Source organism: Mirounga leonina, unplaced genomic scaffold, assembly GCF_011800145.1.
Source record: "Mirounga leonina isolate KUSES-001 unplaced genomic scaffold, KU_Mleo_1.0 Mir_201, whole genome shotgun sequence".
Taxonomy (NCBI): domain Eukaryota; kingdom Metazoa; phylum Chordata; class Mammalia; order Carnivora; family Phocidae; genus Mirounga; species Mirounga leonina.
Window position 1 is genome coordinate 13,889,130 of NW_023270504.1, and position 26,413 is coordinate 13,915,542.

Consider the following 26,413-nt stretch of genomic DNA (forward strand, 5'->3'; position numbering starts at 1 on the left):
AGTAAGAATAATTCAGGGAGTAGGTAGCAAATTTATACAGAGAAATAATTACTGTACAGATTGATACCCTCTACTGTTTCAAGGATCCAGAAAAAGATCCCATTATATATGCTCCTTCCTTAATCACATTTTAAAACATTGAACAAGGTGATTGAAGATGGTTTATGTTGAAGCAGTAAAAAGATTCACCTCAAACAATTATAAAAATAAAAACAGCAGCTTCTCAGAGAACACACTTTATGATAAGTCTCCACCAAAATCTCAAAGACACTAGGACTATTTAAGAGACCAACTAAGTGGATAATTATTTCATCACAAATATCTGTTATCTGATAGGTGAATTATCTGTTAAAATTCCCTATGCTGTGTTCTTCAGTTCATTTTGCCAAATTTCTGATTAAGGCATGAATATTTCTATTTGGCTATAAATAGGAAGATTGCATTTTATAATAAAATTATATTTCCTTGAACAATAAATTCACATTTCTTCCCAATGTTCTGGTATTCCTAACCAAATCTTATATAACTATTTCCCTTATATTGCTTTCTGGCTAGTCTTCCATACATGGAATCTCACTAATTTTATCTCCAGAGATGCCCAGTGGCAACCCTTCAAAATTGTATTGGCAGTCTGTCTTGGTAGGACACCAGGTTCTTTCCCTGTCGTCCACATTTGCATGTTTGTTTAGATCATGACCTTGTAGATGAAGTTTGCTCACTGGAAGTGATGAGGTAAAGATCCCCCCCCCAGATTTCTCTATCACACATTCTTAAAAAAGATTCTCTTAGACGTCTAAGAAAGTCCTCCTTTAAAATGAAAAAAAAAAAAAAAATGACACAGAAAAGCCATTTGAAAGTTTCTTATAAAGTTATACATACACTTAACAATTTCAGTTCAGAGAAATGGAAATACATAGCCATGCAAAGACCTGCATACAAATGTTCACAGCAGTTTTATTCATAATACTGACAAACTGGAAACAACCCAAAAGTCCATTGACAGGTAAATAGCCACAGAATAGAACACTACTCAGCAATAACTAGAACCAAACTATTACCGATACATGTAACAACACAGATAAATCTCCAAAAATTGAGTGAAAGAAACCAGACACAAAAGACCGCAGTCCATATGTTTCCATTTACAGAACCATCAAGAAAAGACAAAATCATAGTGCCAGAAAGAAATCATTGGTTGCAAGGGACAGAGGTGGGAGAGGAGACTGACTGCAAAAGGGCATGAAGGAACTTTTGGGGGCAATGTAAATGTTCCCTATCTTATTTTGGTGGTCATTACACTTGTTAAGTCTCATTGATGAATTTTATAACATGTAAATTATAGCGCTAATAAAGCTGAGTATAAAGAAGAAATACGTAAATGCAACAATTTAGATCAGTTGTCCTTAAAATATTTTGTATCACAGTATTTAATAAAAGCGATTGACCTGGTTTCACAAAATTAATAGAGAGAAAGATCATGAAGAAGTTTTGTGAACCCACTAGTAGCATCCCTTGCCCCCAAGCTAACACACCTTTCTTGGGAGGGTAAGTTAAGATAGCCTGATGAATTTTAAATAATCAGATTCCTTACCTCAACACCTAACCCAAAATCAATTGCATGGAGGAAAGGGGAGTTTGAGGGACAAGAAGTAATTGCCTTGCTTCGCCTGAGGAGAGGTTTTAAAAGGAATTTTAAGAATGTTGAAAATAAATACCACCCACTTACAATTTTTCCAAGACCCCAAGTTTGGCAACCATCACCATTCCACTGAGAATCACCTCACATGCCATCACTGACGCAAATAACCAAGGCTTGTAAATGACTTTGATACCAATAAGATATAGTAAAATAGAACCTTTCAGTGATGAAAGCTAATAGTTTTGCATTCAATTTATGTGGAGTATTTAGGGCCAACATTTCCTTTTCTCTTATATAAAAGATAATTGATAGAGGCCCTGGTCTTTAGACTTCCAAAAGCTCATACATTTTATTATAATCATTTCATAAGGAGTAGTTTTTCAATAAAAAAATTTAAAATTGTCATTTAGATTCTTATTTTTAAATTAGCTTTCAATTTTCTATGTATCATTCTACATATAACTGTTTTACAAAGAAAATTGGCTAAATTTGATTATCCTGTCAATTGTCCTTCTTCCCTTCCCATTAATTTCCTAAAATAAAATATTTCACACAATTAGTCTTGAGTTCCCTGATTGGTACAGGGAAAACTGATTTCTCTTAATGTCATTTCTTGAATACTACCAAGAACTGTAGTTTAAGGAAATAGCAGAAGACACAATTGTTTTCCAAATTAATATTGATATTTTGGTAATAAGTAAAAATTATCACATTGTACATCTTAAATATGTTACAGTTAAAAAAAAAGGAGTTGGGAATGGAACTCTTTTGCAAGAGCAATGTCAAGTCTTTGAACTTCTAAGTTAGATGACAAAAATCATAGATTAGTTGATACTTTGCGTAGGATCTCCATTTATTCTTTGCTTATTTGTTTAATGTTTTTGGTGGGGGCAGAGCTGGGGAAAGCAAAGAATTAGAAACTGCCACATCTTGCAAAAGATCTGCATGCTACCTAGTCACCAGAGTCATTTACATCCACCCCAATGAGTCTAACAGCTCTTTGTTCCTCAGTTGGATTTTATACCCTGGGACAATACACTAATTGAGGATGTGTGAGAGGTATACCTTTGTAAGGTAGAAAAAGGAGACTGTGAATGAGGAGGAGGTTGGAAGAGAAAGCTTGTACTCTATCATGAAAGAACTCACAGGCTTTTTCATGAATTTCTGCAAAGAGTCCATCTGTAAGTTGAGAATGAGGATATTGATTACCTTTAAACTCTGTGTTAGCATAGCCCTTGGAAAAGCTTCTACAGGTTTCCAGGGGTACCGGGTAGTAGTGGCATAAAAACATAAACACAGATCAATGGAACAGAGTAGAGAGCCCAGAAATAAACCCACACATATATGGTCAACTAATTTATGACAAAGGAGCCAAAAATAAAGGACAATCCCTTCAATAAATAGTGTTGAGAAAACTAGACAGCCACGTACAAAAGAATACAATTAGACCACCATCTTTACAACATACACAAAATTTAACTCAAAACAGATTAAAAACTTGAACAAAAAACTTGACACCATAAAACCCCTTGAGGAAAACATAAGCAGTAAACTTCATGACACTGATCTTGGGGGTGATTGTTTGGATTTGATACCAAAAGCAAAGGCAACAAAAGTAAAAATAAACAAGCGGGACTACATCAAACCAAAAAGTTTCTGCACAGCAAATAAAACCATCAACAAAATGAAAAGGCAACCTACTGAATGGGAGAAAATATTTGCAAATCATATATCCGATAAGGGGTTAATATCCAAAATATATAAAGAATTCATACAGCTCAATAGCAATCACAACAAAACTGATTTAAAAATGGTAGAGGAACTAAATAGACAATTTTCCAAAGAAAACAGCCAGCCAACAGGTATATGAAAATGAGCTCAATATCACTAATCATCAGGGAAATGCAAATCAAAGTCATAATGTGCTATCATCTCACACCTGTCAGAATGGGGCTATTATCAGAAAGATAAGAAATACCGGGACGCCTGGGTGGCTCAGTCAGTTAAGGAAGCGTCTGCCTTTGGCTCAGGTCATGATCCCAGGGTCCTGGAATCGAGTCCCACATCGGGCTCTCTGCTCCACAGGGAGCCTGCTTCTCCCTCTGCCTCTGTCTCTCATGAATAAATAAATAAAATATTTAAAAAAAAAAGATAAGAAATACCAAGTGTTGACAAGGATGTGGGGAAAGGGGAATCCTCATTCAGTGTTGGTGGGAATGTAAATTGGTGTAGCTACTGTGGAAAACAGTATGGAGGTTCCTCAAAAAATTAAAAACAGGACTACCATACAATCCATCAATTTTACTTCTAAGTATTTATCCAACTTGAAAAGATATCTGTACTTCATGTTCACTGCAGTATAATTTACAATAGCCAAGACACAGAAGCATCCTAAGTGCCCACTGATGGATGAATAAATAGATAAAGAAAATGTGTTACACAAACACACACACATACAATACAATATTATTTGGACATAAAAAAGAAAAAAAAATCTTGCCATTTGCAACAATATGGATGGACCTGAATGAAGGGCATTACACTAAATGAAATAAGTCAGAGAAAGACAAATACTGTATAATCTCACTTATATGTGGAACTTCTAAAATAAAATAATATATAAAATAAAATAAAATAAAATAAAAACTAAACTCACAGAGAACAGACTGGTTGTTGCCAGAGGCAGGAGTGGGGTGGGGCGGGGGCGGGAAAAGGGGTGAAGAGAGCCAAAAGGTACAAATCTTCAGCTATAAAATAAATAAGTTCTGGGGATATAATATACAGCATAGTGACTATAGTTAATAATACTATCACTGTATATTTGAAAGTTGCTAAAAGAGTAGATCTTAAAAATTCTCACAAGAAAAAAATTGCAACTGTGTAGTGATGGACACTACCTATGCTTATTGTGGTGATCATTTCTGCAATACCCACAAATATCAAGTCATTATGTTTTATACTTGAAACTTATATATATATATATGTTTTATACCTGAAACTAATATATAGAGAGAGATATATGATGTTATATATCAATTATATCTCAATAAAAAAGAAGGCTGATTTTCTAAAATGCTTGGTTTTCTTCAATAAAAAAATATCTTTGCTAGCTTTTTTCGATTTTGTTTGCTTGTTTTTGTTGTACATGTGTAGGTACATGTATTTGGCCGAAATGTCTTTCTTATTTTCAATATGCTTTGTCCTTTTAGTGAAGCTGTCCTTACTGATACTAAGTTTGAAGAGTAAAATTCAGTGATGGTAAAAAATATATATATTTTTTAACAACTTCTCTAGTGAGTTACTACTCATTGATGTAGGAGATACAATAGTAAATCCTTCAAGGGATGTAGAGTCTGTGTGAAAAGGAAACACATATTCAAAAAACTGCTAAAAGCTACAAATATAAATGAAAATATGCCTAGTGCTAGGCAAGGGCTTTCTAAAGGATAGGATAACACTATTAGTTCTAGAAAAATCAATGTTGAGATAATGCAGAAATTCTTAATAAGACTTTTATTTGCTATTTGATTATCTTCATCATTTGTATTAAACCATTCATTCATTTAGCAGAGATTCCTTGACAGCGTACTATGTACCTAGCATAATACTGCTAATAAAAAAAAATGTAGTGTGGTTGAATGATGAAGGTGTGGTTGCTGTCTGCAAAATGTTCATAGTCTTTGGGGAAAAAAGACATTTAAACAAAAAAATTTGGTACAATGTATTATAAATTTAATGAAAACATGTATAATTAAAGTAAATGGACAAGATTTCTACTTCTAATTCATAAAGGCTTTCATGTTAATTTTTTTAAAACATAACTCTTAGCACAAGCCAGTGTAGTGAGAAGTGATTAGGTTTGGGATATGTCTTGAAGGAAGAGTTGAGAGCATTTGCTAAATAGGTCAGATGTCAAATAAAAGAAGAACAGTAAGTTTCATTTTTTTGCACATTGCTCTCCCACTCTGGAAAACAGTATGGAAGTTCCTTAAAGAGTTAAAAATAGAAATACTGTTTGATCCAGCAATTGCACTACTAGGTATTTACCCAAAGAATACAAAAATACTAATTTGAAGGGATCCATACACCCCTATGTTTATAGCAGCATTATTGACAATAGCCAAGTTATGGAAAGAACCAAAATGTCCATCGACTAATGAATAAAGAAGATGTGATTATATATATATATATGATTTATATATTTTATATATATAATGGAATATTACTCAACCATCAAAAAGAATGAAATCTTGCCATTTGCAATGACATGGTAGAGCTCAAGTGTATTATGCTAAGTGAAATAAGTCAGAGAAAGACAAATACCGTATGATTTCACTCATATGTGGAATTTAAGAAACAAAACAAATGATCACAGGGGGAAAAAAGAGAGAAGCAAACCAAGAAACAGACTCTTAACTCTAGAGAACACACTGATGGCTACCAGAGGGGAGGTGGGTGGGGGGATGGGTTAAATAGGTGAAGGGGGTTAAGGAGGACACTTGTTGTGATGAGCACTAGGTGATGTTTGTAAGTGCTGAATCACTAAATTGTACACCTGAAACTAATATTACACTATATGTTAACTAACTGGAAATTTAAATAAAAACTTGGAGGACGGGAAGGGAGAATAGTAAGGGCAAGTCTAAGGTTTGGAAAGCGAACAACTGGAAAAATTGAGGTGCTTATTTACTGAAATGAGATTATCAGTTAACATTTGCTTTGTAACAAACCACTTAAAACTTGGTGCCTTAAAAGTGATTTATGAGTTCACAATTCTGTGGGCTGGCAGTTTTGTTTAGTCCATGGGGCCTCTCTAGAAGGCTTGCTCAGGCTTACTCACATGGCAGCAGCGTTCCAAGACAGCAAGAGTAAAAGCTGTTAGGCCTTTTAGGGATTACATTCAGAACTTGCGTAATGTCACTTCTGCCACATTTCAGTTCAAAACAAAAGACAAGGACCGGTCAGATTAAAGGGAGTGGAGAAACAGGCTCCATCTCTTGAGGGAAGGAGTTGAAAATAATTCGTGATCATTTTTAGTCTACCATAGACAGGAAAGACAGCAACGGTCGTCTAAGACTTTAGTTTGTAGAGAAGACTTTGTGCTTCAGTGGAAAACTATGTGATGTTTAGAGCATCCTCCTCAGGCTATCTACTTCTGATTCTATGGGGGCTATTTTACAACCCCATAAACTGTAGCTAACTGATGGCAAGACCAAATGATTCTTGTCTATGGACATGCAAAGGAATTCTGTCCCCTACAGGCTCTCTCAAATTCCCTGCCCCTCTGTCTCCATTTGCACATTAAAATACTCTTTATCTATAAATAGGTCTGTTCTTTGAATTCTTTCTTAATATTTTAAAATGTATTCTTAATTGTGGTAAAAGGCACAGAATATAAAAATTTGCCACCTGAATCATTTTCAAGTGTATAGTTCAGTAGTGTTAATAAGTACCTTCACACTGCTGTGACTCACCACCATCCGTCTCCAGAACTGTCTTCACCTTGCAAAACTGAAACTCTGTACCCCTTAAACAAGAACTCCCTATTTCTCCTCCACCACCAACTCCAGCCCTGGCAACCACCCTCCCACCTTCTGTTGCTATGAATTTCACTGCTCCAGCTACCTCATATAAGTGGAACCACACAGTATTTGTCTTTTTGTGACTGGCTTATTTCACTTGGCATAATATCCTCAAGGTGCATCCATGTGGTAGCAGGTGTCAGAATTTCCTTCTTTTTTAAGGCTGAATAATAGTGCATTGCAGGTACATACCACATTTTGTTTATTCACTCATCCATCAAAGGATATTTGAGTTGCTTCTACATTTTGGCTATTATGAATAATGCTGCTATAAACATATATGTACAAATATCTCTTCAAGACTCTACTTTCAATTCTTTTGGGAACAGACCCAGAAGTGGGATTGCTGGATCATATGGTAATTCTATTTTTAATTTCCTGAGGAATCACCTTACTGTTTCCCGTAGAGCCTGCACCATTTACATCTTCACCAACAGTGCACAATGATTCCGATTTCCCTACATCCTCACCAACACTGGGTTTTCTTTTCTTTTCCTTTTCATTTCCTTTTCATTTCCTTTGCATTTCCTTTTTCTTTCTTTCTTTCTTTCTTTCTTTCTTTCTTTCTTTCTTTCTTTCTTTCTTTCTTTCTTTCTTTCTTCTTTCTTTCCTTTCTTTCTCTCTCTCTCTCTCTCTTCAATAGTAACCATCCTAATGGGTGTGAGGTGGTTGGATTCTTCTTTGACTGCTTGTAGTAGCTTACCAATTCTCTCATTAAAAATAAGTTAACTAAGGGGAGCCTGGGTGGCTCAGTCAGTTAAGCAGCTGCCTTTGGCTCAGGTCATGATCCCAGGGTCCTGGGATCGAGCCCCGCATCAGGCTCCCTACTCAGAGGGGAGCCTGCTTCTCCCTCTCCCTCTGCCTGCCACTCCCCCTGCTTGTGCTCTCTCTCTCTCTGTCAAATAAATAAAAAAAAATCTTAAAAAAAAAATAAGTTAGCTAAAAACTTTAATGTTTGTTCAGTTTGTATTTGTGGGAGAACCATACTTTTACCTTTTTTTTTTGAAAAATCACCTTTTCACAATATATAAAGTGGAACAAGACAAGTAGTCTAAAATAAGTTTTCTAAAAGTGAGAGATATTGCAGCATGTTAGCTAATAGATATGCAATAAAGAAGGGAAATTTATGAGGCAGGAGTCAGGCAGCAGCAGGAACAAAGTTCCTGAGCAGAGAATCGGATCTAGACAGCCATGGATAGAAGTATATACAATTTGGGGCGCCTGGGTGGCTCAGTTGGTTAAACCACTGCTTTCAGCTCAGGTCATGATTCCAGAGTCCTCGGATCGAGCCCCACATCGGGCTCCCTGCTCGGCAGGGAGTCTGCTTCTCCCTCTGCCTGCTTCTCCCTCTGCCTGCCGCTCCCCCTGCTTGTGCTCTTTCTCTCTTTCTCTCTCTCTTGCTATCTCTCTCTCTGTGTCAAATAAATAAATAAAATATTTAAAAAAAGAAGTATATACAATTTACTCATTGTAACTGAAAGAAAAGTAAAATACTCGTATAAAATGCAGATTTGTTTACTTGGATGTAGGAGCATGTGGAGATCTTCTGAACTCCTCTTTTCATTTTTTAATCTCTACTCCTTAGCTCAGAACTTAGTGCACGGTAGCTACCTAAATGTTTCTTAAGAGAAGATAATAAAAATAATCCTACTCTACAAGAAAGAACGTAATAGTTAAGACCCACCATGTCCAATATAAATATACTTAGTATTTGCCTAGTTTAATTCATAGCCTTTGTTAACAGACTCTTAAAATACTTCTAAATTATTCATGTAAATACTTTTAAAAGCACAAGCTCTTCAATTTCCCTATAGCACCCCCTTAGTATTTAAAGGTAAAAAGCCTTGTGACAATGTCCACCAGTCTGCAACACGACACCTCTTTGATAGAAAACAGACAAACGAATGAGAGGAAGCTAAATAGGGATATTGTTTACCGGCTCTGATAATTTATTGTTGGCAAGCAGGTGAACCCCATCTAAGAGAGAGGAAATAGAGAAAACATTATGTTTGGTTTTACATAAGTAGAAAATGGAGAACATCGTTTAAAACAAAAAACAAACTTAACTGACTCCTACTTAGGGCTCCCCAGACCTCGGAAGTGGAGCTCAGGATGTATCTAGGGACTTGAAATACATAAAGAGCAGGGCTGGGACAAGCGCTAATTGAAGGTTGAAAGGCAATCTCAGTGTGTGGGAGAAGATAGCTGTGTGTTCATTAGCATAAACAACACATTCCAAGGTTCCAAACTATGTAACTTCCCACATTGAGCATCTGACCCAGCTGACCCCCGGCGCCAAGTGAGCTAGTCAGCATCTGAGAATAAAGTTAAAAGTTACACAGATCCCAAAGGTAGAGGGGAGAAAAAAAAGCTTAGAAATTCTTTTTTCAGTTTAGTTCAATTCAGCAAACATTCATTGAAACCCTGCATTCAAAAACACTACAACAGGATGTAGATACGGAGAAAAAAAAAAAGGATATTCTGCTGCCTGATAGAATTGTTAACTTTAACGTTAAACTTTTTAACTTGAAGAATAAGGACTTATTACTTAATTATGTATTGTGGAAAAACAATACATGAATTTACTAAACACTGAAATTAAGTATTACAACTAATTCCAATTGCCTTCTAGTAATTGTGCCCTAAACTATGACCTGTACCTCCTTCCATAATATGCTCCGGATCATTTTTTGATCCCAGATCGCTAAACCTGAATCTCAATCTGTTCCTAGTCCTCTGTTTCCCTGTTTGCCTTTTCTTTCTTTCTTTTTCTTTTTTTTTTTTTTCCTCCCATGTTTGCTGGTATGTCTTTGCCAGAGATTTATGGATCCCCTCTGCTTTCCTACAATGCTGCATTATTACACTTTTATGGTTATATCACCAATTTGTATGTCTCCTTGGCCCTGTGTCCCTTTCCTCCTAAATTTGTTAGTTCCTCTTCTGTGGTCTCTCTCTTCTACTTGAAGTTGCAAATCATTCATTCTGCACTTTCAACATGCATTTATGGAGCACAGTTGGCTGGCTCTGTGGGTTGTGCTACACTGTGGATTGTCTCCTGTTTTTCCCCATTCATTCCTCCAGAGTGCTTTTTCACTCCTGCTAAGCGTCGTTCTACTTCAGAAAAATCCTGTGGTTTAGTCTGGAAAGGACTGACTTCAAGAGAGGGTGCTTGCAGGAAAATCACGTCCCCAGAACTCAAAAGTCTGCTTCTTTCTCACTTGCTCTCTTATTCTCTCTGCTGCTTTCTCTTTCTGACCCTGAGGTTCTCAGTGTTGGAGAGGATGATGTAATTTGAAAAATCACCCCCATAGTTTCATAAGCCACCCTAATCTATTTCTTCTCCCAACACACCCCTGTGAAATACCTCTTTCACAGCTGCAGAATTTGTCAGAAATGTTTTGGAGTTTTTACATTTTCTTATAAAAACCTTATGATAACTCACATCGTAAGGTTGATATACAAGACTGTCGGACTGATTTTAGTTTTGATCTCATGTTTCCTTCCCACCCTGTCACTGTCACACTAATGACTGTTAAAATGCTCCAAAGACAGGCAAATAAGAACACAAAGACAAGAGCCAGAAGATTGCATGTTCCCAAATGAGCAAATATTGCCCATATTTGAGAAAAATTATATTGGGTTAGTTTATAAATGTTTAAGCATTATGAAAATCTCCAGAGGGGGGTAAAAAAAAGATAACCTTTGACTGTAGGAATGAGATACTCTGTTCATGATGTCACTCCCCAGTTACTGCAATTTTTAAAGATTAACACCTTCGTCTCTAGGTTAATTTTATTTAGGAATGACCACAAGTGGTACTGACCTGCAGATGAAACAGATGTCTTAAGCATTATATACTATAATATCAAGGACAAAATCTTAACATTTTCAAAATCATTTTTAAAGAAGTCAGAAAAATATTCTGTTCATGTTTTTGCTCATGTTGAAAGTTGTCCTTACAAAAAGAGTATATTGCTTAATTTATATGTACTTGGCATGTAAAATCTTTCCACCACATCCCACTGAGTTGCTCACATCAGCCTAATAACTATAGTGCCTGGGTCAGGTGTCAACAATCAGTAGCCTTCTTCTTATTGGCATCATCATCATCATCATCATCAAACACCATTCACTGAAGTCTTCTGTATACTGGGGGCTTTTAAAATATATGTCATTTAATTCTCTAACGACCTTATCAAGTAGGTATTATTATCCCCTTTCCAAAGAAAACAGGGGCTTAACAAGTTTAAGAAATTTTCCTAGCATCTTATACCTAGTAATTGTTGAAGCCAGGATTTGAAATAGGACCTGTCCACTTGCAAATCTGATAACACTATGTTGCTTTCATGATGGATATGATGGTCAAACTCCTTAAGTTGTTCAAAATCCATAGCTCACAGAAAATTGTTACAGGTATACAGGGTGAAAAACTGTGGTTTTTATCAAGAGTGTGAAATTATTGTATGAGTCTTTCCTGATGATCAGACAAGCATGAAAATTATGCTTCCCTTAATTTGAAGTTATGATAATAAGGCAATTTAGAAGTTACAAGAAACTTTTCCATTTGAGCTTAACTTTGGAGGGTGGGCCCAGCACTGTTATTCTCGTTGTACAGAAAAGGAAATGGAGTCTCAGAGAAGCACAGTGTTTAGTGGAATAAAGCCTAGAGCCTGAGTCTTTGGAGTTCTAGTTATTTGCTCTTCTCAAAACATTTTAGGGAAGCCCATGTTTATGCACGATCAGAGGAAGCTTCCTGGACTTTGCTCCATGAATGCTTTGGGGGGAAAAAACAAAAAAAAAGGAAAGACAGAAAGCACTATAAATCAACTCGAAATATCCACTGAGAGCTTCATTCATTTATTAAGTGATACTAATAAGCACTGTGTGAAAATAGCTATGTGCTAGCTGATACAATGCGAATTTATAAAAAGTACAAAATAAGAAAGAGGAGGAATTCATAGCTAATGAAAAGACTAAAAAACATTTATAACCAAGAGATTTAATCAAAGTTTGAACAGGACTATGCCTAAGCATTCTCAGAAGTCCCTTGCCTATGCCAATTTCTTTGCTACAAATTATCTTCCAGTGTGAACTAGATAATATTCCAAACATTTTTTCTGTTACATGTCATAAATCAAATTTGGTAATACTATAATATGCATTGTTGAGTTTTAAAAATTCTAATTCATTTTTTAAACTGGCAGAGTAACATAATTTAAGACATGATTTGCAAAACACACAGTTTAATAGAAATTGGGGAAATAATTGAAATTTACATGGGGGAAGATAGCTAGTCTTACAAAGAGAATGAACACCCCAAATTAGAGGGCTTTGTTTTGTTTTGTTTGGAAACTGACTTAAAACCTTCCAATTACTTAATTTCTAGTCATCCTTAGGCTAAGCCAGTAGATGGAAAGCTAAGCAGATTTTACTTATATATTTATTCATATATTTCATCCTGCACTATTGATTAAAACCAGGAAGTATGAGAAACACTGAACAGAATGAAAAGCATAGACTTAATGAAAAGTTAATGAACAGCATAAAAACAGTAATAACTTTTCAAGAGGAAAGGAACGGATTAATTTGTTCTTGATACAAAGAAGCACTCTTGGGGGAGGAGGATATGAGAGAGAGTTTCTGGTTGTTGAAATAAAAGAGAAAAAAAAACTCTTGAAGAATTCTATTTGATGATCATGCTTGAGTAAAATCCTATCTGCTGCATGACATAAAAACTTCCAGTGATTCAAAAATTCTCATTAAAACTAAATACATCAAAACACGCCATCTTTTGTGGATGCCGCTGGAAGTTAACCCAAAACTGAAATAGAACCAGCTAAGTAAGGTAAAGATCACGTTAATAAATCTTAGTATCTTAGTGAAATTCTGGGGGCCTGGGACCGCAATTTGAGAATCATTGCTCTATATAGTAGCTTTGTACAGAAGCACAAACTCAAGAACAATAAAATGTCAAGCTGTAGTACCAGCTGGGATATGGTAAATTTGTTAGCCCCTGTGTTTGAGTATCTTTCGCAGCTACCCAGGCCCAGCATCCCCACAAACATTTTTCTAGGATGTTCTAGAAGTCACACAGGCCCCTTTTCAGAGACAATCTGCAATCTGCACCAAGGTCAGTTGTTGACCAACACTGAGGTTTGTTCATTAACAGTACAGGTTTTGCTGCATTTTGGGGTTGAAGAAGGTGTCAGGGAACTTTACTAAAGAGAAGAGAGGATAACTGAGGAGAATTTAAATTTATTTCAAACAGTTAGCCAAATGCTTAAATAGTTGCAATTGGGTTACCTAGGTTTAGCATTTCTTAAATGACATTTATATATTCACTGCCATTCAAGAACACATTTAAATTCTTCTTCCTGACATTATATTAAAAATCTCTTATTAAATAAGACAATAAGAAAATAATAAAAATAAGAACAATTCTTTACCTGGTTAAAAAAAATATGAGCTACTTCATATCAAGAAATCTACCTGTGGTATTTTCACTTCATCAAAATTCAAAAAACTGTTTTTCCAACTCCTGTTTAGGGATAGTTTCAAAGTTTTTAGTTCTTTCTTCCTCTGGTTGAACAGACTGATGTCTTTTTGTACATCTCTAAATTCTGGCACTTCCACTGTTTTAATAATTACAATTTTCATAAGAAATTTAGATTTTTCTTTTAAGAGAGTGAGAGAGACAGCATGCAAGTACAGAGGGGCAGAGGAAGAAGGAGAGAGAGAATCCCAAGCAGGCTCCAAGCTTAGCACAGAGACTGACATGGAGCTCAATCCCACGACCCCTAGATCATGACCTGAGTCGAAATCAAGAGTCAGATGTTTAACTGGCCGAGCCACTCAGGTGCTTCAGAAATTCAGGCTTTTATGAAAAGAAAGTAAAGAAATACTACTATTAGCCCAAGACCTACCATTTGATTACATTTAATCACTGATTTCAAAGACAAAGAATCCTAAGGGCAACCATCTTCCAGATTGGGAAAGGGGAATCATGCTAGTACCAAGTACCACATAGCCACTGTACTTGTGATCTACACCTTATGATAACGTAAGATGAACGTGGTTATTTTTTTAAGTTATTAAATGGTAAAGGGATATTTTTCTTTTGCTTTTTCAATACATCTTGAAGTTTACTGAAACTTGAAACTTATATACTGATCACACACATCTATAAAATGAATCTATCTTTGTAACCCTCAAAGAAAACACCAGTAAGTCCAGATTATGTATGAAAAGCCCTCATATGTTGCCAGAGCCCACACTAGAATAAAGAAAAAAATGTACTTCTGAATGCAACCTTTTTCTTGAGACATCTTTTTTCTAGATTTATTGAGATATAATTGATGTATTTATATGTGTATACATATTCAATATATGTATATATTGCAGAATGATTACCACAATAAGGTTAACTAACACATCTATCACCTCACATAGTTACCTTTTGTGTGTGTGTGCATGGTGGTGAGAACTTTAAGATCTACTCTCTTAGTAACTTTCAGTTACACAGTACGATATTGTTAACTGGAGTCATTATGCTGTACATTAAGGGAATCTTTTTCTAACTTCCCTGTGAAATTATTTTAGGTTAAAATAATTTGCAAAAATGAAATACTTTGTTTTTATTCCACTCAAATAAAATAAGTTACATTTAACTCCCCATAACAATTAAGTTATATCACTTCTACAGTCTTTAAAGTATCAAAACATTTACCTATCCCAGATTTTATCTATTAGAATACTGTAGGAAATTATGAAAAACATGAAATTAAAAATGGCAAAATAGTAACTGCTTTCTTCTAGCTCATGTTGAGTGTGGCATATAAAGTAACAATAAATATTCTTATCTTGCATACCATAATATCTGACTATAATTATTCAGTTAAGGTAAAGTTTTTTCAAAGCTAATATGGAAGATCTAAAACTACTATAGCAAAAAAACAAAACAAAACAAAAAAACAACAGGTATCATTGCTACTTCAAAGTCAGGATTTCCAAATTGATTCATTAGCCAAATCTTTGGGTGAGGAATTTAGGTCCAGGTATTCAAAGGTGCCCCTTCATATCTTAAAACAGAGACGTTCTATTTGCTTAATCTAAGAAAGCCCCCTTTCTTTAGATAATTCACAGAATACCTCGAACTAGAATTTATTCGCTTACATGACAGAATGTAAAGCAAAGGTCTTACTCACCACTTTTTAACTTTTCTCAGGTTCAATCTCCTCATCTCTAAAATAGAGGTAACGATCACACTTACTGTTTGGGATTATTTTTAGGATTATCTAATACAGTGTATAAAAAGTGTTTATCAAAGTGCCTTGCTCAAAGGAATACTTTTTAAATAAATGTTATTTTTAAACAGTAATACTAAACATGAGTTTAATGAGACTAGTAATGCCAAATTTAAATTACGTGAATGAGCCTTACGAAACTGTTAGTGCTCTCAAATGCATGAGTTCAAGTCAGTCTTCCTGCTATATTTTTAAGTAAAATTATAGAGATAATAATGCATTCACTCTTTAATATGCTCCTTGATAACCAAAACTGACGTTAGAATTTAAAATCTAAGGCAGTACAAAAGACTGAATAGATCAAGATGGGCTTTGGATATTATTTCGTATAATCTCCTGTCTTTCACTTATGAGAAAACTAAAGCCTTGAGAGGTAAAATGACCTCCAACAATAGAGGGGCCAGAATGCAGCCATAAGACATTGTAGAGTGTGGAGCAAAAGCCAGGGCTTTTGACAAAGGCCAGTTCAGAACACTTCTCAAAACAAACTTAATTCTGACGTCAGATGTTCTTCATTTTATGGTCACTTGTTCTATATCAAAAATACAAAAACACCATACATGATACATATTATGAGGCAACTAAATGTGAATAAGAAACTACTGTATTTAGTCCCTAGAAAAGTTACCTTAAAAATAAATATCAATGGTTCAAATTATGTAGAATATGCTTTACTATTTGTCTTCAAATTATCTTTATACAATCTCATTTTATTCTTCAATCTACCCTGTACAGTAGGAAGGCTTTATCTTACTAACTGCATCTTAAAGAAGAAATTGAGACCCAGAGAAGTACAATTTCATAGCTAGTGATGGGTGAGACAAAAACCAGGTACTTGGATGCCTGCTCAAGAGTTTTCTTCAGTCTTCGCATTATGGTGGTTTTCAGCTGTAAAACTGATACTTCTCTGCCCTTCATTAATTAATGTTAAATGTGTAAAAACAGAACCATCCAAATGAGTGAATTTTTGATACATATATAAAATTAAGCATGCAGCCTAGAACTATGTTATTGAGAGTTTGCCTTCAGAGAAAAGGTCATGGTCATTTTTAGCTTTATATAAATTTACAATATAAATTGACAAAAGTTTCAATCCTCCAATGCACACTTCAAAATAAACTTAAGGTTACAACCAACTAGGAATAGAAAAATTAAAAATATCTCATGAAATAAAGTACCTAAATTTAATCAGTTATTTTTTTAAGACTCAAAAAAGCCTTTCATATTTGAATGCAACCTGTAGAAGATATTGGCAGATACCTGAATTTTTAAAATGACCTTCATTCTGAAGTGTCCCTTTAAAGCTATTCCTAGGTGTTGCTAAGTAGAGTAAAACAAATCCTACAGACTGTACTTTAACACTATGATAGGTTCTATTGATGTAACAGCATTATCCAACACCCACCCTGGTCAGGTAATACCTTTGCCAAGGTACTAGGGCAATAAAGATTTGCCTAAGCCATGGTGTCAGGACTGTAAATCCTCTGAGAAAAGCAGTTTACCCCTTTGTGAGTGTACTGCTAGGATTAGGAGCAAACAAGGGAGCCCGAGGCAGAGGGCCCAGCAGGGTGTGGAGCTCACATCCATCACTGTGAGCCCTGGACAGCAGGCGAGGAGTCCGTAAACCCCTCCCAGGGAGCTGGCTCCAGCTGTGCCTGGGATTTCATGGCAGAGAAGGGGAAGAGCGTGACCAAGGTTAGAAGACCAGTTAGATCAGTGAGGTTTAAGGTTCTAGGGGGTAACTTGCATAGTAAAAAGAGCACAGCATTTTTAAATCAGAGGAATCTAAGTTTGAATTCCTATTCTTCAATTTCTTTACCACCAGCATGACTTTAAGCAAGTTGTCTTCTCCATTTAAAAGGCATATGCCCTTAGGAAAGTTGCTTGACCTTTCATGACTCCACTTCCTCCTCTGTAAAATGGGATAATGCGTCTCAGGGTTATGGGAGATTAAATGAATCAGTGTATGTATAAGCCCTTCAAAGAATGCCTGGCACACAGTCAGTCCTATTTAAGTGTTAGCTGCTCTAATGTATTAATATCTCTCTGAGCCTCGGTTTCCCCATCTGGGAAATAGGGATAATAGAACATGCCTTGCAGAGTTGTTTTGAGAAATATGTGAAAACTTAATACTTAACTCTATAAACGGTACTATTATTGTTCTTGTTGTTAAACTGCTACTCTATTGTTGTTCTCCAGGCAGGTTAGTTTTTTGTGTTGGACTATGGTACCACATCCCTCATGCTAACAGGAGGAAGAAAAACTGAGCTTGATCTTTCTCTAGTTGTAGGATGACAGCTTATGACACAAGTCTAGAATTGAACATCTAGAATTGTACTTGGGGTCACCCAAGTAATAGAAGATACTATTCCCAGATAAAGTAAATCACTGAAACTGATGTACATTTAAAAAGTCCTTTATACACATGACAGAATAGAGCTGTAAAATTCAATGTCAGTTTTAAGATCTCCAATAATAATAAAGATAGGCCACAGAACAGTTCTTCAATATATACCCTTTGCCATGTTGCTGCTAACAGTTATCCATGATAGCTTGTCAGAGTCAAAGTTAAAGCCTCAATGTAGTGTCAGATAAGAGTAGACATTCTTCAGGTTGGACAAAATGAAAAGAGACATGGTCTGCAAATTTGCTGATCATTTTTCTACATGAGGCCAGCCCCAACGTTATCCATAATGCAGTAATGATGCATCCTTGGTCCCAATGAGGGACCAAAACTAGGGGGAGGCAAGTGAGGCACTCACCTTGGGTATAAAAACATCAATAATTCAGATAAATAATATTGCAATGCAAAGGTTATTTGTTTTTTTTATCAAAACTAATGCAAAAATAAAAAGCCCATGATAACCCAAATACCAAAATTTTACATAAAATCAGTGAATGAGTTTTCTATGGCTTCTGTACATATTACCTGAAACATGGTTGTTTAAAACATCACCGATTAATTATCTTACAGTTCCGTATACCAGAAGTCTGAAGTGGATCTCACTAGGCTAAAAATAAGATGTCCACAGGGATGTGTTCCTTCTGGAGGCTCTAGAGGAGAATCAACTTCTCTGCCTTTTCCAGCTTCTAGAGGCTGCCTGCTTTCCTTCACACATGGCCCCTTTCCTCCATCTTCGAAGCCAGCAAGGGTAGGTTGAGACCTCACAATACATTCCTGTGCCCTGTCTCCCTCTTTCACTTTTAGGGACTCTTGTGATTACACTGGACCCACCCAGATAAGCCAATATAATCTTCCCATATCAAGGTCCATTACCTAATCACATTTGCTGTCCTTCTTGCTATATAAGGTAACATACTCACAGTTTCCAGGAATTGGGTCTTAGAAACCCTTGGGGGCCATTTTTCCACTTAATATAGACAAGGTCTAACCCTGAACTTGTATAACCCTGCCTCATTCTCCACACCCTAGTCTGGGCCCTGCCACATTGTTAATTGACAAATTGTGATTATTCTAGTCCTGAGTTTTCTGAATTGGTAGCACTCTATTCACAATACCCTTATAAACTCTAGAGGTGTTACTAGACAAAGCTATTTTGAAAGTGGCCTGGAAGCAAACAAGTAATCAAAAAATTGCAAAACAAGCATGATAAACAATTTGTTTCAGTATTTGGAATTTTCTGAGAAGCTAGAACTCATCTCTAAATCTAAAGCATTAGTGTTTTTTTTTTCCTTCTGTGTAGTAAATAACATATACTATTATTCTAAAAATCTGACTCTAATATTTCTGTTTTACTTTGACTTATTTTAAGTACTGGAAATGTTTCATTTGAAAGTTAGGATTATTTGCTCTAAATTCTTAGTTGGGTTAAAGTACTATGCCTTACTTTTACAGAACCCTGGATGCTCCAGGATTGTTTTCTGCTCATATTAAATGAGCTTGCTGTTACCATTCTTGGTAACTCTGAGCACATAAGTGACTTCTCTAGACCCCATGTTGGATTCTTCCATCTTGATCTTCCCACGTGTTTGTGAGTTCCTTAGTACAGGGACTATCATTCATCATTTGGCACAAAATAGTTGTCAGACATTTTTGCACATGTTATGGAGGTAAATTTTCAAGATAACTCAAATAATTGAGTACTGTCTTCGTGTACTATGTCGGTCAGGTAGAACAACTTGCCCAAAGTCACTCAGGATATGAGCCCAGCTCCACTGTCCACTAAAGCTCCTATTCTTTCCCCCTCCCTCATATCAGTTCATCACTACTGAGGGCATGATTGTGGATATCCAAATACAAGCTTAAATCGGGAGACACTCCCATAGGTTCCAGACCACTTACCTTTCCTTAGGAGTCTTTGAAGAGGATGAGATATTCACTGCTCAGGGCACAGTACATCAACAGAAACCCCTTTTTCACATACACAAAAAAGTCTAGGGCGCCTGGGTGGCTCAGTCGTTAAGCGTCTGCCTTCGGCTCAGGTCATGATCCCAGGATCCTGGGATCAAGCCCCGCATCGGGCTCCCTGCTCAGCAGGAAGCCTGCTTCTCCCTCTCCCACTCCCCCTGCTCATGTTCCCTGTCTTGCTGTCTCTCTCTCTGTTGAAAAATAAATTAAAAAAAAAAAAAGTCTAACAAAAATAATCACTAAAACATTGTTAGAAAATTGAGCAAGACAATTCCTGAACATGTATTAACTACATTATTTCTGATTAAAGAAAAGAAATTTTGCTTGCTATCAAAGCATTCAGGAAAGCGGAGAAAAAGGCATCTGCTTCATCAATAGTATCCTTACCAGTAGGGCCAACTAAATTAAAATGGTCTCTTTTTCTCCAACAGATTTGGTTCCAAGCACATTACACAAGTTATACTCAGAAAATTTACTGCTAGGAGACCGTTTACACTCATTAATCCTAGAGCTTTCTTTTGCAATCTTTGTCTATAAAGGAAATTCCCATTGTTGCCCTAAATTATTGGACGCTTTTATTTGTACGTGAAAGAAACAAATTCCTCTTCTTCATGCCTTTAGCCAAGGGAGCCAGGGCCAGGACCCCACTCAGCAGGTACAAGCTGCAGCATCAAGAGAAAAGCCCTCAGTAATCACTTCGAGGGCAGGACATCATGGGCGCTCCCTGCAAAGCCCTCGCCAGCAGCCTAAAACTGCCATGTGGGGGTGAGGGAGAGATCCAGGGCCGTGGGCCCTTATGCCAAACCAGAGTTCACCCCAGAGTGCACATTGCTCCACAGGGCAAGTGTGATTCTGGAGAAACAGTCTTCACACACTCCCCGCTGTAGCTATCCTCATCTCTCCCAAGTCCCAACATTCCTCCTCTACGTTTTGCCTTCACGAGTCAGAGCCTGACAACAAACTAGTCAAATGCCATCGTGGCCAAATGCCATCTCATAAACACTACAAGAAACAAAACAAAACAAAGAACATTTGTTTTAGAGAACTTCGGAGTGAAGATGTTAGCATGTTATAACATCCTATTTACCTATATAGAACTTGCTAAATAAGCATTCCTTCATAAACAAACAGGTTAAGAATCTAGCCTTTCTATTAAAATAAAAACTTAAAACAAAAGAACTTAGCCTTTCGGAGAAATATTCCTTTTCAAATAGTAATCAGGAGACACAAATATGAATTTTTAATCAATCGTTTGGTTAATTTAGTTTCTCAAATGTTAATCATCAGAATCATTTGGAAAGCTTCTGAAGTATAGATTCTTGGTCCTCTACCTATATTTAATGAATCAGAATTACTCAGGGAATTGCCTGAGAATCTGCATTTTTACCAGGATGTAGATGATTAGACAAGAAATAGGCAAATCTTTTTTGTATTCTATAATAAGCATAGTTTTGCATTGGGCCCTGTAGCTAATTTAAAGATGAGAAGACCCATGGCTCATACTCTGGAAGGACCTGAAATTTAGTAGGAGAAATCAAACAAGTAATTACACGATAAGGTGTAATATAAGAAGTGTCATGAGAGTATTGTACCAAAATAGATCTAGTAGGCTCGAGAAAGGAGTAATTACATCAGGTGAGGGGAGTAAGGAAAAGCTTTAAAGGAATGTATTTCAACTGAGATAGACTTTCCAAGGCTTATAATCTTGATGGGAATCAGAAAATGCAAAGGCACAAAGACATAAAACCCACTATATGAGTGAGAAAGAGTGAGTGGCAGCATTTGACTATAGTATAGCGGGTAACTGGCCCAAATGCCGGAAATTCAAACAGGTGTCCAACTGAGAGACCACTGAATGGTTGGCAGTGTAGTGTATATTTCATTTCCCAAGGAATAGGATCAATGAACTAAGACATGGAGTCAACTGGTGACAGTGCACTCCACACAGCACTACATAGAAAAGAGGAGGGCTTTAACACGTAGGAAAATGGATTCTGAGGTCTGAACCTGAAAAATATCAGATACCAGGTCTTAAAACCAAACCAAATTATTCATTTAATTTTATCTATCCATCTATCAATCTATTTTCTAATATGTAATTTCTTTTTTTAAAAAAGATTTTGTTTATTTATTTGACAGAGAGAGAGCAAGCGAGCACACAAGCAGGGGGAGCAGCAGAGGGGGAGGGAGAAGCAGGCTACCTGCTGAGCAGGGATCCTGACCTGGGACTCAATCCCAGGACCCCGGGATCATGACCTGAGCCGAAGGCAGATGCTTAACAGACTGAGCCACCCAGGCGCCCCTCTGATACATAATTTCTGCCTGGATAGTAGAACTGCATGCAGTTTTTGGCCATTCAAAAAACTCAAAGTACCAAACAAACTCCTTGGGGACTTGGTGTTTTTGACAACATAAACTCACTCTAAATTAAGTCCTACAGTGGTGTGTACTGCCCCCCAATAGATGCACTTAAGTCTACAGAAGTCAAACAGATTTTTCCATCTTTCTGCCAATAGCTAACATGCTCAAAGGAAAACAAAATGATCTTTTCCAGGCATATCTGCAGCACAGAAAAATGAGTGATCTTTTTGCATGATATATTTATGTAAATATTAATCAATGGCTTTTGATAAAGAAAAATACAGCATATGCTTAGGCAAACATGCACATATGTTTTTGAAAAATATTTTAAATACAAGCAGCTTTGCAGAAATTCTCAAGAATTATTCCAAACGTTAGCAATTATATTCTCAAAGGAAAGATTGGTCTCTATAAATGAAATAAATGCAGGGATTTTTTTTTTTTTAGTACTTGTGATTGTGCAACACGGATGTCAAGATATGCTTACACTAAGAGTTGGGAAAATAAGCACAATGCTAGGGACATGGACCCAAAAGAAATCAAGAGCTAAGCAGGGGAAAAAAAAAGAGGCTGGGAAAAAAATTTGTGCATTATTTTCTCTTCTTTCTAGTCTCTTTCAACTTAAGTTTATCAAAGCATTGCTTTCATGAGAGCTTAATGCGTGGACAGCTCTACCCTGAAAACTAGGGAAGGAACAAGGACTAAATAATTACCACTGGTTAAGCATCTATTTTGTGCTAAAACATCTCCTAGACTATTTACATTTGTTATCCTGCAAAGTAGGGAACTCATATGATCCACAGAAGGATTAAAGGAATTATTCAAGGTCACTGAACCAGTAATAATAGTGCCTAATTCATTGGGCTACTATGAGGATTAAAATGGGTTAAAACATGAAAAGTATTTATTTATTTATTCTTAAAGATTTATTCATTTGAGAGAGAGAGAGAGAGTGGGGAGGGGCAGAGGGAGAGGGAGAGAGAAACCCAAGTAGACTCTGTTCTGAGCACAGAGCCAGATATGGGGCTCAATCTCACGACCCTGATCTCAGACCTGAGCCAAAACCAAGAGTCCGACACTTAACTGACTGGGTCACCCAGGCGCCCCAAACACAAAAAGTATTTAAAACAGCATTTGGCATGTAGTAAGTAAATACAAGCCATTATTGGTGTGTCCTGAGACGACCAATATCTACCTCAGTTTCTTTAAAATATAATTTACTACAGTAAAATGTTTTTCATTTCAATATTCTTGTCATATTCCTAGTGTTATTGATTCATAGAAGCACTATTTCTCAGTAATTTTATATTTATAATCTAAAATTCAGTTAAAGGATATTAAAGCAGAAGTATGTGGAAGGCCTTCCCATGATTTACTGGTAAATAGGTCATAAAATGCCATTTACAGGTTCCACCTGCGTTATCTGTATAATTGTGGGGTGTGTGCCCAATCACATGGACACACTTGTAGGTGGTACCTCTGTCTTTGCAGGCTTAAAAGTATCACAGCCGAGGCAAGGTCTCACTGCCTCCTCCCATAGATTTCACAAAGCCTCAGCCAGATCTTCTCACAAAATTCTTTTGTTTCAAAATAAATACAGTATTTTTTTAAGTTGTCTATGTTAACTAATAGGTTTGTTATTGTTATTTTTAAATAAATAAATATTCAAAAATTTGTTTTAATTTCTAATATTTGATGTAGAATATTGGTAGATATCATGCCCCCAAATCAAGAGCTCTCCTGGGAATTTCAATAGCTTTTAAAATTGTGAAGGCGATCGGAGACAAAGAGTTCGAGAAGTGCTGTTGCAGGTTCTATTATACCCTGTGGATAAACTGAATCTTGGCTCTACCTAGCCACAGTAGCCCCACAGCTAATTGAGGTGAGGCATGAATGTGTGCGCATGGGTCCCATGCATGCCTGGTGTGCATGAGTTTGAAGCAAACGTGGAAATTAATCACAGTAGTCCAGCGTACAGTGCTGCATCTATATTATGTTATGCCCTCTTCTGAAAGCCTCTGAGGTAAGCACTATTATTATCTGCATTTGGCAGATGAGGGGAAATTAAGACATAAATAGGAAATGGGCATTCAATGATGAAAGTGTAAACAATGGGACAATGGAAAAGACACATAACAGGCAGAGAGTCTATCTTCATCTAGAAGAGAAATCTTCCTATCTGGAATAGAAAAACTAAGGAAGGTAGAAGGATTGAAATTGAGCAAGTCTCAGAGTAAATAAACAATCAAACACAATAACTCCACTTACTGGATCTTGAGAAAGTCTTTCCCCCCCATCTGTACCTAGAGATAGTAATATTTGATCTACCTCTTCCCCAAGTCTGTAAGGATCAAAGCAAATGAAAATATTTATAGACATTCTCTTCAAACTATGAAGTCCAGAAATAATAATAAGTCATACTGTGTATGTTCAGAAAGGACCATAATTGTGCATAAATAATAATGATTATTTCAAGATTATTCAACTTAGAATGACTTTCTATTATCTGTTTGATAATTTCTTAAGGCCAAGTACCATTTTTTTTAAAGATTTTATTTATTTATTTGAGAGAGAGAGCACAAGCAGGGGAAGGAGCTGAGGGAGAGGGAGAAGCAGGCTCCCTGCTGAGCAGGGAGCCCGATATGGGGCTGGATCCCAGGACCTGGAGATCATGACCTGAGCCCAAGGCAGACGCTTAACCGACTGAGCCACCCATGCACCCCCATGTACACATTTTTTAGTCTTTTTGTCTTTCTACCTTGGAGTCTTAGTCCTGTTAGTTTGAAATCATGATATGTGGTAAGCTAACTGCTGGCACTGTGTTTCAATAGCCTTGTTAATTGTTAGTATTTTCATGAATACTGTAACTATATGCTTTGTAAATGACTAGAGAAAACCTAAATCTCAGAACTTTACAGAAAGCCAGGATACCTCTTGCAGTGTATCATGACGGGAAGACTAGGGAAAAAAAATTTCTCTTGTAATTTGTTGTTTTGAGGATTATTTTATGAAATAGACTTGGCCATAGTTTACTTTTCTTTTTAAGTGTGTGTGTGTGTGTGTGTGTATTTATCAAGTCAAGCACCAAAAATCTGTTTACAGGGGCACCTGGGTGGCTCAGTCGTTAAGCGTCTGCCTTCAGCTCATGTCATGATCCCAGGGTCCTGGGATCGAGCCCCACATCGGGCTCCCTACTCTGCAGGAAGCCTACTTCTCACTCTCCCAGTCCCCCTGCTTGTGTTCCCTCTCTCTCTGTCTCTCTCTCTCTGTCAAATAAAATCTTAAAAAAAAAAAAATATCTGTTTACAAATGGGATGTCACCCCGCCATCCTCAAGCTTTGACCAGGAGGCATTCATCTTACCATGTCTGGCAGCAACCACAGTGGGGGTGTCTGTTTGTCAATCTTGGCAGTGACCTGGCACCAGAGCTAGTCTGAAATCTGCTCAAGAGAACGCTTGTAACTCTCAAAGCTGATGTTAGTTTGGTTTAGCTTAGAAAGTCAAGAAAATTGAAGCTTCTTGCATTTCTAACACTAGCTGTACAATCAAGGCAAATAGCTCCAATCTCCATTCCTTTGTCAAAAACGGTTAATGATAAAGTTTGTTAAAGGGATGCCTGGGTGGCTCAGTCTGCCTTGAACTCAGGTCACGATCACAGGGTTCCTGGATCGAGCCCCAGGTTGGGCTCCCAGCTCAGTGAGGAGTCTGCTTCTCCCTCTTCCTCTGCCTCTGCCGCTCCCCTGGCTCATTCTCATTCTCTCTCTCTCTGTCAGATAAGTAAATAAAATCTTTAAAAATTATAAAATCTTTAAAAATTTGTCAAAGAAATGCAATCTTTATTTCTATAAAAAAATGAGCATTTTGAAATTCTGAAACTGAGTGTTACAGAAATACTATGCATTAAAATCATTACGTAATTTCTGTCTCATTCCCATGAATGGATGTATTCAAGAAAAGAGGTCCAGCGTGAAACCAGCTTTGTTCTTTCTTTCTTTGACATTCAATACCATCAAGAAGACAAAATTTGAAACAACTAGAAAACAATATAAAGCAATCCATTAAAAGGATTAGATTTATGATACAAACCAGGAACTACGGGAGTTTAGAGCAAGAAGATCAATTAGGCTGGAGAGACCTGAACTGTAGTATTAAAAGAAGA